Source organism: Dasypus novemcinctus, chromosome 5, assembly GCF_030445035.2.
Source record: "Dasypus novemcinctus isolate mDasNov1 chromosome 5, mDasNov1.1.hap2, whole genome shotgun sequence".
NCBI classification, from domain to species: Eukaryota; Metazoa; Chordata; class Mammalia; order Cingulata; family Dasypodidae; genus Dasypus; species Dasypus novemcinctus.
The window spans coordinates 6,624,924-6,646,749 of NC_080677.1; positions in this window are offsets into that span (position 1 = coordinate 6,624,924).

Genomic DNA, 21,826 nt, shown 5'->3' on the forward strand with positions numbered 1-21,826 from the left:
AAGATTGCTTTGTAAAACTTGTTGATTTATTCAATTAGTTAAATAACACTTTTAGAGCTGTGCAAAGATTTATTGACTTTTACTATTTGAGATAGTCATGCAAACAACCTTCAAAAATACCTATTTGTAAACATTTTAATCAAAAGATCTATGCCGTTACTCGGTGGTGGGCTGAGGGAAGAATATTAAGTTGCTAAACACTAAATCATCTTTAATAGCTAAACACCATAGTTAGCTTTTATCTTCAGAACCAATTTCCTTTCCTTTCACATTTGTAAAGAGAGTTCTGTGAACGAAAATGCTAAGCAGTTAAAACATAAACTAACTTAATCTTGTGGAAGTGCTTTAATAATTTCATAGTTAAAAGGAAATCATCTGCAAAAACTATGATCACATTTAATCACCAGTTGCTGGTTTTAGAAAGCAAACTTTTGTTTATTCCATAATTCTGTAAAGATCATACAAAGACACTTTGAAATTGGGTATTTACTGTGAATAACATAAAGGCTACAGAAAGGCTTTTTATTTTTGCTTCAATGATTGTGTAATTGACTGATGAATCAAAATAAAAAATTTAAGCATGTCTGAGGGTAAGTAGCATTGACATGAACCAAATATGTATATGTAAATTTAAATAAGTATTGTAAATATAAATGCTATATTAAAGCCAAAGGCAAAAAAAGAAAACAGCTTTAAAGATAGGATGAAGGTGTTTTTAAAATGCACAACTATATAATTGTAGCAAATACCATTAATGTACACTTAGGGTGAATTATATGCTTTATTAATATGTATCAATGAAATTGATTTACAAAAAAGAACGCAACTTTTCTTATTAGGTAACTGAATGTGTAAACTTAGAAATAAACTGGAAATGTTGTAGGAGAAATAAAATTTCAGTAAAGTTGTTGTATGTAGGTAAGATTCAAAAGATATGAATTCTTTTCTTGACTTTGACAATTAGAAAAATATAGCCAAATAAGTACTTGAGAAAGGATATTCTAAAATAAATTTAAAGCCCTCAGCTTGCTAACATACTTTGTAAAAACATATACTTTCCAGGGTAATAAGGAAAATAAAGCAAACAATCATAATTTAAAAGGAAAAAAAACTATAATAAATGGTACAGAGGATGAATATGTGGTTATTTACTTTAGAAAACATGCCAATATTTTTTAATTTGGGGACAATAGGTTAAATATTTTTATGAAGAACCTCTAGCAAAATTTGCTGAGCAGTTTCTATGTGCTTTGTAAGTTGCTATGTGTTTTGTCATTTGAAGTATATAATTTATAAAAGTTTCAAAAACCTTCCCCTTGGTTGGGTTCAAGCAATTGGCAGCCTGCCTAGTGTAAGCAGGGAAGGCAAGTCTAGATGAGGTTATTAGGGCTGCACCCCGGAAAGAAAAGCATTGGCGTCATGTCCAGGACTGTACTTATGGTCCTTGGCACTAAGAGATTGTGTTCAGTGAGAATAAGACAATAAGTAAGTATGTTGAATATAATGGGAACCAGGTTATGAAGGCAGTTACAAATGTAGAAAGCAATAATGGGATTGACACTATAGTGCAAGATTATAATAGAAGTTAGACGTGGGATCTCATGATTGTTAATATTTATACTAAAGATTATACAGAAATAGCTGTAGATGTCCATATGTATCTAGCTCTGTGTGTGTGTACTTAAATGTATATCCATGAATAGATTAACTGTCTGCTAAGCGGGCCTAGAAAAAAATGATAGCGAAGGAGCAGGAATTTTTGGAAAAATGGCTAATCCTCGGGAAGGGGAGAGAAAGTACAAGTTAAACCAGGACCATTTTGTTGTGCCAGAATGTAAGGATGGGCTCAAAGGGGCACAGGCTGTAGCTAGAAGGAGCTTCCACTGGCCAATTCTGGGAAATATTCAACCTCAAACTAAGTAATGACAGCTTTCGGCTTTTTGCTTAGAGGTCAAGTTGCTACTATCTTCAGTCATCCTGCCTCTGGGTTCATCTGATGCCAGCCACCTCCTCCGTGACACCCAAATTCAACCCCAACGAGATCTAAGAATGGGAGGTGCACCAGTGGGAAGTGGGTGCCTTGGCTCTCAAAATCAGACCCTGGGTTGGTGATGATATCGCCAAGGCAACTGGTGGCTCGAAGGTCTAAGGAATACAGTGACCCTGACCATCCGGAACACACAGGCCATGGTAGGGGTGCCTTCTGCCTCTCTCCCATCATCAAAGCCGTTAACGACCCACCAGAGACAGAAAGAAACAGAAAAACTTTAAACACCATGGAAATACCACTTTCGATAAGATTGTCAACATTGCCCAATAAACACAGCACCAGTTCTTAGCCAGAAAACTCTTTGGAACTATTAAAGGGATTCTGGGCATTGCCCAGTCTGTAGGCTGCAAGGTTGACGGCCACCACCCTTAGGACATCACAGATGACATCAGCAGTGATGCAATGGAATACCCAGGCAGCTGAGAACTATATATAATTCAATAAAAGATAATTTGAAAACCAAAAGTATCATCGTCATAATGACAGTAATGATTTGTGACACACTGAGCTAAGGAAGCATCTATGATTGCGCTCTGGTACACATCAATGCGTAGGGAAGATAGGTGAGCTCTACCTTACAGTAGAACACTAGCTAATAAATATAAACAAATGAAAGAATTATAAAACACTACTTTTCAACGACCACAGAAATAATTAGCTCAGGCAGGGAATGCTAAAACTTGCGAGTGAAAACTTGATTTGGAATAGGACATGTATTTAATGCCAAAATGATTTCTATGAATATTTATTATTTATTAATTAGTAAATAAAGAGTAATTGTTAATCAACCTTCCTGTATGGGGAAAAAAAAGACAGACATCATCAAAATGAAACAAAAAATTTAACATCACCACTAATGGGACAAATCAGCATCATAAGTTTCTGGGTATGAAGTAATGACAGCAAACTGCCATATCTGTGGTATTTCTACCCAAAAGGCATAAATCATGAGGAAACATGAACTAATCCCAACTACAAGGAAATGAGCCCATAACAAAATGTCAAAGGAATGAAGCACAAGAAATCAAAAGACTGAGGTACTGTTGCATACTGAAGGAGACTAATGAAGCATAAAAATTAAATACAGTATATCAGAATGGATGGGATTGTGACTCCACCAAGGAAACTGTCTTACATTCCCAGGGCTGTTATAACAGTACCACAAACCTGGTGGCTTAAAGCAAGAACACTTATTGTCTTAATATTCTGGAACCCACAAGTCTGAAGTCAAGGTGTTGGCAGGGTCTCTTCCAGGGGCCTCCGAATGAGGAAGAATTCCTTGCACACCCCTCTCTCAGCTTCTGATGCTGTCAGCACACCCTGGCAATCCTCACCTCATTCCAGTCTCTCCCTATTGTCAAGTGGACTTCTTCTCTGTGACTCTGAGTCGAAATCTCCTTTCTGTTATAATGACATCAGTCACTGGAATTTGGGCTCACCCCAATCTAGGATTGTCTTATTTTCACTTGACTACATCTGCCAAGATTCTTTTTCCAAATAAGTTCTCCTTCACAGACATGGTGGGTAGGGCATGAATTTATCTTTTTGGGGGAAAGAATTTGACCCACTTTAGAAAGTTTTAGAACATCGGTGAAACTCAAATGGGGTCCACCAGTAGATATTACTATTGAAAGAATCCATATCAATTTCCAAGGTAGGCTTTTTCATACTTTAGTTAGTAGGAGAGTGTCCTTGCTTTTTTAGGAAATAAATACAAGTATTAAGGGATAAAGTTGCAACATGTTAGCAACTTTCTTTCAAGTGATTCAGAAAAAAAAAGTATAGGTATGTGCACACATGTGTGAGCAAGAGAGAAAATTTGCAAGCATGCCCAAAAGTAGAAGGAGTATTGCAAGCCAATGACCATCACCTAGATTCAACAATGTCCAAGGTTTTGTTATTTATGTTCATTCCTTTATTGATGCTTTCTCTTTAGATTTTGCTGAATTATGTTAAATTCCCAGACAATTGACATTTCTATATACATTTCTGCAAATATGGATATATACATATATACATTCTTGCTATCAAGATATAAAAAGTTCCATCACTGTAAAAATCCCCCTCCCACCAGCTCTCTGTAGCCACACACTCCCCTCAATCTTTCAATTCCACACAGTCCCAGTTCTGTACATACACAACATACCTCACATTGGGAAGAACAGGTCCTTCCACTTTGGACTTATTTTGTGCTTCTTTTTCTAGTTTCATGAGATGGGAGCTTAGATTATTGATCTGGACTTTTCTTCAATTCTGGGGCCCACAGGTACTGCTGTAAAATTCCCTCTCAGCATTGATTTATCTGTATCCTGCAAATTTCACTTACATAGGGGATGCAAGGTGGAGACAGCTTTTAGTCTTGCTTTGGGAGAGACCTGTTTCCAATGAGCTTCCCTGATTCCAAGTGGCCATGCCAATCAACTGAGCACCTTGGCTCTCCGGAGCTAGGATGGACAAAGGCAAGCCCATGGGTGAATGGAAAACACCACAACAAGGTGTAAGTGAATATATGTTAGGTAAACTTACTGGTAAGAAAACAAAGCTACTTTTTTTTTATATCTGTCTAAGGGATGTAAGAGAGCAACCTCACTACCTATTTCCTTTGATTACACTATTTCAGATATGATACCATACCACCTGGCGTTTAGATGTACTTAGTGTTTTTTTTTTTTGTCTTTTTTTAAAGATACATAGGTCACAAAAGATATTACATTAAATAATATAAGAGGTTTCCATATACCCTACTCCTCACTCACCCCCAATCCTCCCTCATCAACAACTTCTTTCATCATTGTGGCACATTCACTGCATTTGGTGACTTCATGTATGGATAATAGCCTACATTATAGTTTACACTCTCCCCCAGTCCATTCAGTGGGTTATGGCAGGGTATATAATGTCCAGCATCTGACCTTGCAATATCATTTAGGACAACTCCAAGTCCAGAAGATGCCCCACATCATATCTCTTCTTGCCTCTCCTTGCCCTCAGCAACTACTGTCTCCACATCAATTATAGAACTTCATCCATTGCTAGAGTCACAATAGTTCTATAGCAGAATACCAGTAAATCCACTGTAACCATATTTTATTCCTCCATCCTGTGGACACTGGGATGGTGATGTCCACTTCACCTCTAAATCGAGAGGGGGGCTTAGATCGCACATGGCTAATGGATGTGATTCTCCTGCTTGCAGTTGTAAGCATTCAGTTCCCTGGTGTGGTGGTTGACCATCTTCACCTTTCTGTTAACTGACCTGGGTAGGTCCAATGAACTGGAGAATAAGAGTTGCAACTCTGGTGATACCCAGAGCTCAGCTGACACATGGCCAGTCCAGAGATTCAACTCTCCTGAGTATACACCAACCCCAACACCAACCACAGGTTCAGTAAAAGCAACAGAAGAGGCATATGAAGTAAGGTCACATTTGAGGCCAACTCCATCACACTCAGAAGCACAAATTCCAAAGTAGGGTCCACTGACAAGGCACTGAATTCCAGAGTCATTTGCCATGACCATAGGACCTAGGTGTCTCCATAGCCCTCAGGAACACCAGTACCTGGGGTTGTATCTATTTTGGCTCTCTCTGGGATCCCGCTGAGATGTGCATAGCACGACCCCTCTGATGACCTCCTGACTCATTTTGAAGTCTCTTACCCATATAAACTCATTTGTCTTTAACATTTCCCCTTTTATTCAAGGTAATTTTCTAGTTGCATCACCAGCTGGTGATTGGTAGTATCCCTCAGCACCAGGGAGGTTTATTCCTGAGAGTCATGCCCCATGCTGGGGAAAGGTTATGCATTTACAGGCTCAGTTTGGCTTAGAGAGTTGCCACATTTGAGCAACATGGAGGCTCTCAGGAAGTAACTCTTTGGCACCCTGCAGCTCTAGGCCTAGTTCAAATTTCAGGCACACAGGTTCATAAACAAAGCCTTCAGTATCAAGGGCTCATCACTGGACCATCCTTCTTCATTGGTCTTTGCCCTTGCACTTTGGGGATTGTTGCTGTTCCATTGTGGAACGTGACAGAGCTTCCCTAGCTATGAGCTCAGCTCTCCTTCAGTTGTTGTTTGTAACTCTAACTACTATGAAAATACTCTACAAATATCTGAACATTTTTATATACTCTATATACATGCCCTGGAGAACTCCCTCCCAACCATGTGTCCCCCATCAATAACAGCCCACACCAGTGCTCCTCCCCTGCCATAGCTGAACCCCTCTGTGATCCAAAACTTCTTCAAAAATGAAACCTAATATATTGGCAAATTCAATTAGTAGGAAAATGAAATGGCAATGATAGGTTTAAAGATTGGAAATAGAATACATACTAATTTGGAAAAACTAAAAGTAAAAAATAAATTGGGGTATTAAAAAAGAAAAATACCATAAAATTTTGTTTTTGACATTTTGCCTTTCATCACTGTAATAGGTATTGCCCTATATGTACAGTGGCAAGGCAAATTATTTCATTTCTTCCTCTGTGTCTACATCCTTTTTTTAAAATTTTCAATTTTTAATTTTGTCTTCAAAAATGTTTTAGATCACAGTAAATTCACATATACAATATAGGGGACTCCCATATACCCAACAGAAAACCCTTTTCACCCTTCCCCAGCAATTATCTTTCTACATGTTCAGGTTATATTTGCTGCAGCTGATTGATGTACAGATATTGAAACATAGCTACTAAACATGGTTTAGAACACTCTTCAGTTGGATGATGTTAGGATTAAGCAGTTTTGACCTGACTTTTCATTCTCTTTTCTTTAGTAGTTTCTTCATGTATCCTTGAGTATTTTTACAATGATCTGTGAGCTGAAGTCATTATTCTCATTAAAGCAAATCTGTGGAGAGGCATTTATTTAAAACATGAATAAATTAATGTGTTTATTGTTAATATTCTGATCTAATAAATTGCTCTCATCTTTGCCTTTTCCTCTCTACCTAGTAAGAATATTCTGGAATTTATGTTAAACAGCTTGCTGACAGTCAAGGAGGTTATTTTGACTTTATATTATGACAGGTAGCTTATGTGGAATGAATAGCGATTTATTGCATAAAACCTTTCTCAGAGACAACTGCTTCCAATAAAAGAGGTATGATATTGCTCTAATAAAATAAGCCTCATGACTGATTATTTCTGGCAACTAGTGAAGGTTCAAATGAGGCAGATGGAAATAATAGCTGATTTCATGGGGTATGGTGAAGATGTTTCCTGTCAGATGTTGAAGAATAATGAATAACACAGAGGCTACAAGTTTCACTTATTTTCATAGTAAGCATATAAGTTGATTCTTTTCTTGCTAAGACTGACAGGTACAAGACTGGTTGCTTATTGAAAAGAACACCCCTGGAGACAAGCGGAAGGGGACTGGGTCCTCATCTTCTTCGGACAACTGCCTGGTCAGGCTGACGGCTCCTCACAGGAAGATCTCTTGGCACACAAAGTCTGGTCACAATGGCTGTGCTTTTACCACAGCAACCAGCACACCAGGAAGGAGCGGATTTCAAATTGGAGAAGAAGAAATGTAAACTCAGCTGCCATCAGCCTTGGCTGGAAATTCCTCATGGACACTCCCCTCAGGACGCTTGCCTTGGAGGCTCAGTTTTAGGAAGAAACAGGCCCACAGACGAAATTGAGTGAGGGGCCCGTTTTCTCAAGGAGTATGGAACTGTCACATTAAAGTTCCCTTTCTCTGTTGCTTTTGAGTGCTTTGAAAAAGTGCACAAAAGTTTTAAATATGTCTATTTATAAGCTGATTTAAGCCATAAATTGGGCATTAATTTATATTAAAATATCTAATCCATTGAGAGCAAAATCACAAAATGATGAAGACATTTACCTGAGCTTGTGACTGTATATAGAGCATGTATATAGAGCTTTTAACTGAAACTTATACTTGGTTGGAAGGTCAAAGTGTTCCTGTTATTTCATCAGAAATATTTGGTCGTATTTTCCATTTGAGGGGTAAAATAGTTGCTGCTATTAAAGCTAGGTCATTTGAAGTAATAATTCATGTAAGTGTTCAGTCCTTAATTATCCAAAAATATATAATCACTACAGAAACATTACAATGTGCACAAAATCAAATATAATTGGTAACATTAAACTAATTCAATAATGTGGAAACAACCGTATTATATACAAAATTGTAGAAACTTAACCATGAAAACATAAATAGATGTAAATAGGTATATTTTCATGTGTGTACATTAATGCAATTATTTAACCAAAAATTTATCTTACTCTATGTGTATATTACTAAAATTGGAACCTACTGTATAATGATTCTTTTCATTCACAGAATATTCTTCTGGTTGTCCTGCATGACATTGCAATGATCAAAACAGGCCATTATACATTTTGTCAAAACCTATAAAATTATGTGGTGCAAAGTCTAAACCATAATGTAAACTACTGTCCTTGGCAAGTACAATGCTTTAATCTGTGTTCATCAACTGTAAAAAATGTATTACACTAATGAAAGATGTTAATGGGGGAAAGTGAGGGAGGGGGAAAGAATGGGATATATGAGAATCCCTATATTTTTGATGTAACATTTATTTAATAAAGCTTCTTTAAAAATAAAAAAATTAACTAAAAAATGATATATAGAATTAGATAATAGTTGTGAATAGCTGCAGAATTTTTTTAGACTCCTTTCTGGAAAATGTATTTTTCAGTTTACTTTAAAGTACTGTGATAAGCAAATTGGTAATACATCTTCTAAGGTCTGCTATTTCATTATAATTGATTGCTGGACATTTTATTTTCAAGTCTAAGTCTACACATTTCCTTAGAAATGCTGACACAACAACATTTATGTGACAGTTTGAATTTGGCAAACCCCCCTCAAAAGATGTTGTTTTTTAACTGAGCCATTCCTGTGGGTGTCAGACCCTCTAATTGCATAAAATTTGGTCAAGGGACCTTGATTAGATCCCTTGATTAGGCCCTTGATTCTATCGCTTGATTAGCTCACTTGCGTTTGGACTATATCGGTGAGGCATGACTCTGTTTGCGTCTCCACCCTTTCAAATGGAGACCCAGAAAGAAGGCGCACAGAAAAGGGGCTCTGCAATTTTGTCCCTGTCCTGGACGAGAGGCCTTGAAGATTGTTAGCAGCTGAAGCTAAGGCACGAAGCCCCAAGGGGCTGGGCCCATGGAGCAGCTCAAGGCAGAAGAGAGGCGCCATATGCCTGAGGGCCCACAGCTGAGCTTGGGGAGAAAGTGGTGCAGCCTAAGGCAGAGAGAGGAAGCCCAGAAAGAAAATGCCTCCCCTTGGTCAAAAGCGTCTCTGCTGAAGCCTTGCTTTGGACATTTTCAGTCTCAGAACTATACAAATTTACCTCTAGTAGATGTCCCATTATAAAAGCCAACCCATTTCTGGTACTTTACATTGGCAGCCTTTAACAATGTATGTAAACAAAAATTTATATGTAATGTTTATTACATTATTTTAAATAGATAAATACATTTATATAAGCATTCCTTTTGATCTTACCTATCTGGGGGGTGATATAGGGTGCCAACGTAGTTTTAATTTATATTATATTAATAGTATTATATCGACACCATATTACCACATGTTCATCCATTGTTACATAAAAATTTTGTTAGACTGTATTTTAAAATATAATTATTTTGTGGACTGATTGCAAATGCCCTTGGCTGGTGCACTGCTAGTGATGTGACTGCCTACTTTTCTCCAGATTCATGAGAACTGCTAATGTAATCAGGATTGCAGCATTCTGTTGCCTTAGATTTGCTTTTCGTTTGTTTGCCCTGTTTTTAAACTTTTGCACGGTGACTGCATTGTTGTTGTCTTGTTTTCTGTAGAGAGGTGAAAATACACATTTAGTCAGATCTGTCAGCTTTGTTTTAAGCTCAGCTTTTGATAGCATCCTTAAAAAAAAGACTCACTTCTGTCCATGTAACATACATTTCCATTGATATTTAAATGGTTAGTCTCAAGATTCACCTGAATTAATGTCAGCATGTGTTGTGGCTCTACCCTTTAGTTTTCAATGATGCAGTGTTTTAAAATAATTTGATGTTCTCCAATTTGAAATGTAAAACTTATTATATGGAAAATTTTCATATAATAGTCTTCATGTCTTCTTAAGTAAATATTTTTATTCTATTTGTCTGACTATTCTGTATAGCAAGTTTTGATGATAGTTTTCTCATCTTTCCTAATACCAGCTAAAACAAACCCTTCTCTGGAATGTTTTTACTTCGGCGTCTCCCAGGTTAGTGTCCCACTTTTACACATCTATGTTAAGTGTAGAATCATTTCATTGTTTCATCAATGATAGTTTTTGTTATTGAGCACATGGTTTTGAATTCAAAGCTGGGATGGATTGCCCCTCTGCCATTTGCTACCTTTAAATAAGAGAAGGAGGAGGGGAGAGAGGAAGGAGAGGGGGAGAATGCTGCCAGCAGTCAAACAAGGAAAGGGAGTCCGATGCTCTACTACTACGCTGGTTGCCAAAATCTGCTAAGTTACTATCACCCAGGACTGTGGATCTGTGTGCTGCCTCCTTCCACCCTGTGCTTGACGAGGAGCTGTGCCCCTGTGAGGTCCTGCCATCGCCCCATGGCACTTCCAAGCAGCTGATCTGATCTCTGGTGTTCTCCTGACCTGTGAACTCCGTACCTCCTCTCCTTAGGGAGGATCCCTTCTCTCCGCAAGTCCTCTAAAGCCCTTTGCATTCCCGTCTCTTCCCGGAAAGTTTAGTGCAATCTTCTCAGTAAGCTTGACTTTCACAAAAAGAAAGGAAGAATGGGAGAGGGAAGTCTTCCCTCCTTCTACGTCATGCTGTACTAGCCAACCTCCCCAGGCCAAAGAACACACTTCCTCTTAGGAAAAGGGGGTGGGGATATGGAGGAAAGCCAGATGAGAACTTCCTCTGCTGTGGGTTGCTGTGCAAAATATGAGCCCTCAGGCCCCCGTGGCCAGCTCTCGTCAGTGCGATGTGGAACAGGGTTGTCTGTCCCTCCTTAGGCTTCTCACTGGAAAAGGCAATGGGGGGATTTCCAGCTGGATCTTTTTCCTGAACATTCTCAATACCAAATGCCCACACGTTCTCCCATATTATTTCTTGGATGCTGTAGCAGTTTGATATTGTTTATGAATTCCAAAAATAGATATTGGATTATGTTTATAAACTGGTCTGCCTGAGGTTTCACTTTTACTTGATTAAGTTATGATTAGGGCTTCGACTGGGCCAGTGGGGCATTGAGTCCCCGCCCCTTGGTGAGTGGGAACTCACAGATAAAAGACTTGACAGAGTTGAGGGTTTTTGATCCTGGAGCTCAGGAAGTGAACACACAGGAGAAGCAGATGTATGAGGAAAGAGAGGGTTCTGTTAGACGTGGCACAGGCCCCAGGGAGAAAGACAAGCCGTTGGCCTGAGAGTCTACAGCTGACCTTGTGGAGAGAGCGAGCAGCTGGGCCCGGAGAGAATAGAGCTCTGGAGAGAGAGACAAAACCTGGAGACCCTGATAGTCTATAGGTAGCCTGGTGGAAAGAAGAGAGCAGCTGAGCCTGAAGGGAAACAAGCCCCGGAAGAGAGAAGAGACTTTCCCAGCCTACAGCTGATACTGAAGAAGCAGGGACCACGGAGCCTTAAGAGGAAGAGGGGGGCTGAACGTCGGCAGCCATCTTGCTCCAACATGTGACATCAGAGTTTGGGGAAGTAAGTAACTTACACTTTATGGCCTGGTAACTGTGAGCGTCTACCCCAAGTAAATAACCTTTACAAAAGCCAACAGATTTCTGGTAGTTTGCATCAGCACCCCTTGGCTGACTAATACAGACACAGATCCCAAGGACTCAGCTTTTTTCCCCCCTCTTTTAGGAAAGCCACTCCTGTTTCTAGCAGTGCAGATGTTCTCCTTTAGACCAAATTTATATTTGTACCTGAAAATGTCTACTGCTAATTATCATGGGGAAACCAATAGAGGTTGGGTGAAAAGCATAAAGGAGCAGTGAACGAGCTGAGGCAGTTATGACGGCAGAGGTCCTGGACTACAGCTACTGATTTGTTTAGGCAGCTGTAAATTTAAGTTGTCTCCAGCTGCTGCTTCTACATGCTTTCTGAGAGAAGGAGCTCTTTAACTTTGCTCCTCTCTCATGACTTTAATCAAGGCCAAGGGATCCCTTTTGACATTCTAGGTTTGCTCCAGGATCTGATGAAGATATTTGACTGCAGAATCCAGGAAGGAAGAAAGTAAGGAAAGACGGGGGTGGGGGGGCAGAGGGAAGGAGAGAGGAGAGAGAGATAGGATGGGATGGGGGAGGGGGAGAAGAAATCTGTTGCCTTATTTCATGCACCTCATCAATCTGTATCTTGGGCCATACCGATTCAATGACCCCACAGAAAGCTTCCATTAGAGCTTCTCTCGACCTTTCCTCTCAGATGGTTCGGCTCCCACTATCCTGCTGACTCTGAAAATCTATGAAAAATGCCAAGGACAGGCCAGAACTGAAAGTATTATTAAGAATCATTCCCTAAAGAGAAGGTTTTACTTTGTTCCCACAGTCCATGCCTTTCACTTTTACAAATTGGTATTTTAAGACTGCTAAGTTAATAGTGTTCAGAGTTACAAATATGAGAGAAAATATGTCTCTATAAATTATAGCAATCAGGAAACACTACAAAGAGATACTTTTTTTGCTGATAGTTGAAAAATTTATCTAAGTGGTATTCACTGTGTGTCATATTCTAAAAGACATATCATTCTCCCCTACTTTTCCACAAATATTCTGAAACTGTGGCCTCCAACTGTCAATCTCTCTGCTTCATCTCTGTCTACCTGGACTCTTTTTAACTAGATTATTGTGTTTGAAGAGAAACCTGAGAACAGTTTAGCTATAAAAGGGTACAAATGAAGAAATAGAAAATGTGTTGAATTTTTGAAAATACATCAATTTACTTTGAAAAAGTACTTGTATACATTTTGAACATATTCCTGGGATTGAGCAGACTTAGACATAGAGAAATGAGATGTCATTGTCAAGTTTAGAAGATAAAAATAAAATTTGTTCCTGATTTGAGGATAAGAGAGGTTGTCTCCATTTTACTATGGGGGGAGAAGTGGCTTCATAAAATTCCGAAAGGGAAATATCCCCTTTTTCCCCTGATGGTGCAAGCCTACTGTTACATTGAGAATGGAATCCACAACTGAAAATTTTCAGAAATTATCAAGTGAGGAAATAAGCCTACAATTTTGGCTAAACATTTATAATTGTTGCTACAGGGAATTCAGGGTTATGAAGGTTTTAAAACAAATTCTTATTCCTTTTCTGCCATATTAATATGTACTAAATTAAAAAGGAATGAAAAAATTTAAAGGCACATCTGGAAAATAGCTGTAGATTTTTACCAGTCAAGATTCATTATTTCTTTTAGCCAAAAAGTGTGGGCATTTGAGAAGAATCAGAACAGGCAAAGCTTTCCAAGGTATGTAGACCCTTCTACCACCCCAGAATATTATGTCCTTGTATAACTCTTTTTCCACATTGGCTTAGATGATTCAATTCCCTAAATGGAATGAAGCAGTTGCTGGAAGTGGATAAAAGGTAGAGCTTTGCTGATTTCCTGGGTAAAATGAAAATGAAATAGCAGAGCTTGGAAGTGTGGAGTAGATGGTGTGATTTGGATTTTGCAGGGATTGTGTGTGTGTTTAATTCACTGTTTTCTTGAAAGAGCTGAAATTTACTTACTTATTACCTACACAGCACTTTAAATTACACAGTAATGAACCTCATTATTTGTGCTAAGTCAACCAGGTAGTAGGATTAAGAGGAATCTCTCTTCAGGCAGACAGAATCGAACACAACTAAAAGACTGGAAAACAGCAAAACTAAGCAGGTGCATCAGCTAAAATTCCTTATTCATGTCTGAGAATATAAAATAAGTACTGGATAAAGTGCATGATATAGTAAACCTTTTAACAATAGCATGAAACAGGCACCGACTTCTTGGGAAGGCTCTCATAAGTCACTAGGAGACACCGGACACTGGTGGTGGCCTCTGCCCTGACCAACGCTGAGCACACAGCCCATGCGGAAATTCTGAGCCCGTCCAGGAACCTCCAAAATAAGGAATAAGGTGAAACAAAACCAGACCCAGGCCTAAGGGAAGATCATCATTTCAAGAATGGCCTAAATTCAGAATGCACAGGAAGACCATATTTGGAGGGAGAAGATGAAAAAAATGCTAACGATGACAATAAATCAATACAATAAATATAAATACTTGTGAGCCCAGCATTGAGGAGCAGAGTAGTGAACAGTCCAGCAATGAACAGTTGATTTTAGCCCAGAACAAATCAGGGGAATATAAATGAAATCAGCCACAGACGCAACCAATGTTCGAGGATTTAAATCCATGAAATATCCGCACATTAAAAAAACAACCTGTGTTTGCTTGACCAAACAACTGGACACCATAACCTTGACAAGTTCACACATGACCTTAGCCATCACAGGGAAAATGCTTTTTTTAAATGGGATTAAACTTTGATTATCTTACAATGCCATCTAATCTAGACTAATTCTGTCATCCTGATTTCCAATTTTCCATGACTTTTCCAGTCCCTTTATACCCAAACACATGTGAGACTTTGGTGCTTTTACCCTCCCCATATTTCTTTTATTCTTGGAAGTCTGGCTTTCCGTAGTTCATGTAATAGTGCACTAGAGTAAGTGTATATCCTTTTTTCTACCTTTGGTCGCATCTCCTGGGTCTCTTTTGCTGACCTTGCCCCTTCTTTCAATTGCAAAGTCGCAAGGCCCAAATCATAAACCATCATCTCTATGAGGCCATTCTTGATTTCTTCAGCTAGATGACCTCCATTCTACCCTTTGTACACTCTAACACTTGGTTTGCTACCTTTACCTAGAAAAGTAAGACACGCTCCTTCATAATGTCATGATTTGATTCTTTCTTATTTCTTTGACTAAACATTGACCAGCAAGCATTTTGTCATATCCTCATGAATATTCACTCACCTGCTGACCACAGCACCTTACACAGGCTTGGTCGTAAGTTAATGAATACAATAATTCTGCATTTTTTCTACCTATGATATTTTTGGAAAAGACATGCCAAATTTAATTATGAAAAATTGAAAGTACAGGTCCAATATCTGAGTCTCATGTGATTTATCTAATTCTCAAGTACTGCTTCTTCCTTTTAATTTTTTCCCTTTTTTTCTAATAGACTTTATCTTTAGAGATATTTTAGGTTTTACAGAAAAATTGTGCAGTTACCATTCTTAATAATATCACATCTTCCTAGCCATGAACGTGTAATATCCCTCCATTTATTTAAAACTTATTTGATTTCTTTCAACAGTTTTGTAGTTTTTCTCATATAGAACATGTATATATTTCATTAGTTATATGCCTAAGCAATTTATTTATTTTGTGCCAGTGTAAATGTGTTGTATTTTTAATTTCAAATTCCAAAATTTAATTGCTTATATGTAGGAAAGCAATTTAATTTTGTATATTTACCTTGCATCCTGAAACTTTGCTATAATCACTTGTTAGTCCCATGGATTTTATTTTGCCTATTCTTCCGGATATTCTATATAGTCAATCACACAAGCATTCTGTGAAAAAAAAAACACACAACTACATTGTATTTCTTCCTTAACAACTTGTATACATTTTTTTCCTTATTGCATTAACTGATTCTCTTTCTATAAAAGAATATAGAAATTAGTATAATTTCTTCTTTTAATGTTATGTGAATTCATGAGTGAAGCCATTTGGGCCTGGTACTTTCTGTTTTGGATGTTCATTAATTGTTGATTCAATTTCTTTGCTAGATATAGACCTATGCAGATTATCAATTTCTCTTTGTGTAAGTCTTGTGAGATTGTATATTTTAAAGAGTTTGTCTATTTCATCTAAATTATCAAATGGTCCTTTTTTCATTACCGACATTAGTAATTTAGGAATTTGTATCTTCTCTCTTTCTCTCTCCTTCTCTCCCTTTTGGTTAGCCTGGCTAGAGGTTTATCAATTTTATAGGTCTGTTGTTTATATTGATTTTATCAATTGTTTACCTATTTCAATTTCATTGATTTCTACACTAATTTTTATTATTTCCTTTTTTAATGCTTACTTTGGATTCAATTTGTCTTTCTAGTTTCCTAAGATGGATGGATGCTGATGTTATTTTTAGATCTTTCTTTTCTAATATAGCATTTCAATTCCATAAATTTCCCTCTAAGCACTATTTTTGCTTTATCGCACACTTTTTTAAGTTTTATTTTCTTTTTCATTTAGTTCAAAATATTTTTAACTTTATCTCCAAATTTAGTTTTGTCCCATGTTTTATATTGAAGTATGCTGTTTAACCTTCGAATATTTTGGGATTTTCTAGCTTTCTTTCTGTTATTGATTTCTAATTGAATTCCATGTGGTCTGAGGAGTTGTATGCTTTTATTTTCTAATTTGAGATTTGTTTTATGGTTCAGAAGTTGTCTGTATTGGTGAATATTCCTTATGACCTTGACCTTGAGAACATCTTCCTGCTATTGTTGGCTGAAGTATTCCATAAATGTCAATTAGATTCAGTTGATTGATGGTTTTAAGTTGATCAGGGTAAGTTTAATAAAGAAATTACATTACCTAACATTTTTCTATTTCCCTTTTTAATAATTTCTGTTAAGAGGAAGTCACACATATACAATTATCGATAGGCAACAAAGAAACAGATGCAGCTTTATACAGCAATGGGTAAAAGGAGCTAGATCTGGAATCCTGAGTGAGGTGTATTGCTCCTTCCTCACTAAATATAGAAGGCCTTGCTTTATCTTACTACATAACCACTGATGGGAGCAGGACTGGTCTGCCGCTTGGAGGAGACCCACTCACTGCAAGAGTACAGGAATGAAGGGATTTAGAGGGCAGGCGTTGAGAATGGCTACAGGCCACCAGTGACATCACCTGGGAAGTGCTTGAGGCTCTGGGCAGAGCCAGCAAGGTGGGCCCTGGGATGTGCAGGGACCGAGGGACATTCTATCTTTCAGTCTCCTGTGCAGATGAGATGGATAACCTTCCACCCTCCACTGGGCAGTTTACTGCCGAACCAACAAGGCTTGCACTTCAGGCCTCTGCCTTTCACCTGCCCATTCCAAGGACTCAGCAGGGCACACAGTAATTTTCACAAGGCCACACATACTTTATGCACTTCTGAAGTAAGCTTCTTTATTAGCAGTTTTGTAAAATAGCTGTTCCTCACACTTCTGCAGGTGTTTGCAATACCTTTGGCATTTTATTTATTTAATTTTATTTTTTTAGATTTATTTATTTATTTATTTTTATTTCTCCCCCTTCCTTGCCCCCAGTTGTCTGATCTCTTTGTCCATTCACTGTGTGTTCTTCTGTGTCCACCTGTATTCTTGTCAGTGGTACCTGGAATCCATGTGTCTTTTTGTTGTGTCATCTTGTGGTGTCAGCTCTCCGTGTGTGGTGCCGTTCCTGGGCAGGCTGTGCTTTCTTCGTGCTGGGTGGCTTTCCTTAAGGGGGGCATTCCTTGTGTGTGGGGCTCCCCTATGCGGGGGACACCCCTGCGTGCATGGCACGGCACTCCTTGCGTGCATCAGCACTGCACATGGACGAGCTCATCACACGGTCAGGAGGCCCTGGGTTTGAAACTAGGACCTCCCATGTGGTAGGCGGACACCCTATCCATTGGGCCAAACTGCTTCCCCCTTTGGCATTTTACAATACACTATGGAAAACATCAATTGAGGATGTGTAGTTTGGGTCTAATGTTTTTGTGGTTTGCCTGTGCATTCTTGAATATTTAGGACATTGCTACCTGGTATGGAGCAGGAATGAGTTTTAGAAATATGCCTTCCGTCTTGTGGACTCTCCAGGCATTGGGACATGTGCGTGAGGCCTGCCAATGGAAGGGTGTGGTAGTGGATTAAAAATAAAATTTAAACCTGCAGAGATGTATTCTAAAGTGCGTAAGAGTTTCCACCAAGTCTTATAGCTCATATGCAAAAGACTGTAATAGAAGTTTTTTCTAAATTTTACACAACCCTAAAAATTTACATGACCTTTCCAATGATGAGTTGTATAGCTTAAGAAAAAGAGTTACTCCAAACTATCAAAAATATTTTTGATCACTCATGATAGAGGACACTGCATTTTTTTATTTTTGAAAAAAGGAAACGGTATTCCAAAAAATTGTTTGTGAAAGAACAATAACATACCATCCAAGGAAAATTTAGAAAAATGTCATTAAGTGTTTCAAGTAGTTTATCAATGAAAATGTCATGTTATTTACCTGGGTACTGTAATGTTTGTAGTCTTTGTAAGCTTCTTAAAATATATAATTCATTGTGAAATCTGTTGTTTTTCTAAAAATCACATCACATTTTATACCTAATATTTTGTACTTGTATTTTGTTTTCTTCTTAAAAGAGCCATCTAAACTGCATTCATGTCAGTTCCCATGAAAACTTAATTTACAACTTCAGTATCTTAGGGTTTGAGGTAGAAGTAGGAGGACAAAGAAAATAAAATCCCCCTTTCTTAATGTTGTTGATGATGATGCATCAGGAAAATGATAACAATGAATAGGGGCAAGTCTGTGGAATGGAGATACTTCTGGAAAGATTCCAAGACCCCATATGAAGGGCCGCAGCATTTTGCAGGGCTGTGCCGAGTAGACGGCAAGGTGACTCTGACCTCAGTCATAACTGCACAGAGACTGTGGTGATTGGGAGCTATGTCCACCAGGGGAAAAGGGTTTTATACTTAATACATTCCTGTGGGAGAAACCACTGTCAATAGGACAGTTTGATGAGGTTACTTCATATGATGTGTGACCCTGTTACTGAATGCCTTATGGGGAAGGGAACAGAGGGAGGAAAAACCACCAGGCGAGCAGTTTTAAGCTGAAAATCCGTGGAGTCCAGAAGAGAGGGTGAAGGTCAGTGTGGCCACCGTGGGCCCTGCCCTGTGACAGAGGAGCCGAGGATCAAGGCTCACCCAGAGCCAGCCCCAGAGCACCAGTCTTTGTGAAGACAGCGTTGCCTGATGACACCTTGATTTGGACTTCCGCTAGCCTCAAAATCAGGAGCCAATAAATTCCCTTTGTTTAAATTAACCCTTTGTACAGTATTTTTATGTCAATGAAGAAACACAAAGACATAGAGCCTTAAATGTCTGTTTTTATTAGGAATGCAAAATAGTAAGGTGGGACTAGAACCTGGGGTTTCTTGATGGGAATGGAATGAGAGGGAAGTGTGATTTAGTAGAAGAAATTACAAGCAAGCAGGGTGGAGTCTAGACTTTGGGCATCCTTAAATACTCTGGTGAAAGAGTACCTCTACCGCATTAGCAATAGTACACCTGTAGACATTTTTATTGAGGGTGTTATGTGGTCATATGTAGTTTTAGAGTAAACCAAAAGTTTGTTCTCTGCCTAAAAGTGTTGATATTTGAATTTGTAAAATATTCTCATTAGCCCCTTCTAGACCTTGTGCATAAATCCTGTAGGAGATATTTTAGTTCAAAAGGAAAGGAAAAACAATCTGCTTTTATAAATGTGAAATAAAATAATTCAGATCCATTGAATATTATTATACAGATGTTTCCATAAAGTCTACTTTGAAAAGTTTATTCGATCTAACTAACTAGTTTTCTGTCACTTTGGTAAGGATGAAAAGAGAATGAACTATTCATTAAGCAGTATTTTTATATGAAAGAAATAAGCATAGCTTTTCTGTATTTTTTCTTCCTCTTTTTAGTTTTAGTCTAAGCTTAGTCTATTTTACACCCATCTTTTTATCTCCTTTGATATTCTTCATAATAACTGATAGTCACTTGGGTCTCTCATCTATCATTTGCACAAATAAATCCTCACACAGCTTTCATAAAATAATGTCAATAGTACATCAAATTCTCTCAACATAGTCCCCATGCAGCTGCAACAACTGAGAGAAACAAAAACTGCCTTCAACGATAATTTATACAATCCTAAACGGACTGAAATGCAATCCTTAAAAACAGCTCATTTACCCTACGAACAAGATGACAAATCACAACTACTCATTGTTTGCCCCTTTCCTTCTTTTGAAGTCATTAGAAAAGTTTTGTGTTTCTCTTTTTTGTTGTCTCTCTGCTTATTTTCCCCTCAACGTTTGGTTGTATGAAGGTGGTCTATATTTGCTAAGGAAAAGCTTAGAAACCAAGCTACCAGATGGAAATATAAATACATTTGTAGACAAATATTTATTACTTTTCTGTTGAGTTGAAAAGTATTCTGTAACTATTTTATTAACATTTGCAGGTTGAAAAGAACTATTACCTACAGCTTAGAACTTCAAGGCACTTTGAGCCAAATAAAGTTAGAAAATGAGGGATTTGGTTAGGTAGGTTAAAAAAGAAGTGTGTTGAAACAGTGCCAAAAGAAAAAAGTATGTAAAGACATGAGAAACAACCCTTTCCTCTCTTCACTTTGTAAAGAGAATCTGTGAACATAAGGGTATTTTACAAGTAAAATTAGAAGTTCTGAACTTAGCAAAACAGGGGAGAAGATTGTTTATCTGGATTAACAGAACAAAACAAAACAGGAGAATTACTGAGTCTAACGGGAAGGAGGAGGTAGGAGGTCTTTGAGTCAGTGCTACTCTGATCTTCACAGTCAATGGATATTATGGTAGGATAGTACAGCAGTTAGGCATTGATGAAGAAGTTCTGAACAGACTACAGAGGAGATTACATTATAGGAAAGAAATTTATGTGTTCAGATGTAGACATATGAAGGTGGATGGATAGAGTGAAGTGGATATAGAAAAATTTAAAGGTGCTTGGGAATCAAAGTTGCCGTAAAATGTGAGCAGCCAAATTGCAGAGAAGAAATGGAATGGAAACTCGTTTCCTAAATAATTTAAGGCTTACTATTATTCTTTATGTAGTGAAGAATTATCTTTACCCAAAGAGAGCTCTTGCCTTTTTCCCAGCTACAGGGGATAATATTCAAACCCTTGAAAATTTCCAAGTAATAGGAGTATCTTTGTTATTCATTGTGAGCCCTCTGGACCATACCTGATTGTTCATGCTAATGAGGTCACTTATGGTGGACACCTGATAGTTCATGCTAATGAGATGGCTTGGGGTCAGACTTGCTGTAGAGGTAGTTTAGGGTAGGACAAGCCATGCCTGAAAGACCTTCCACGTGATTAGAGGTTTGAAACTTTGAATCACAAGATATCTATTAGCCTGACCTCCAGGGAGGGGAGGGACACTAGAGATTGAATTCAACTTAAATGGCTAATGAGTTCACAAACCATGTCTATGTTTTCCAGCTTCAGTAAAAATTCTGGACACCAAAGCTTCAGTGAGCTTCCCTGGGTGGCAGTACTTGACCTTTGTCACATACAGATGTGCTAGGAAGGTGATGTCTTCTGACTCCATGAAGTCAGGACATGGAAGTTTGCATTTGGGACCCTCCCAGAACTTGCCTTGTGCTTCTCCTTTTTTGCTGATTCAGATTTGCATCCTTTTTGCAATAATAAAGCTGTAGTCTTAAACATAGCACTTTCCTGATTTCTGTGATTCACTCTAGTGAATGGCTGAGGTGGTGGTTGTAACTCCAGAATTTGTAGCTCATTTGCCAAATGTCAGGATGGCCCTGGGAACCTCCGAACTTACACCTGGTTTGGAAGAAGACTGGGCCATTAGCCTGTCAATTTAGCCTAATTCTCAATAGACGTTGCCAGAAGTT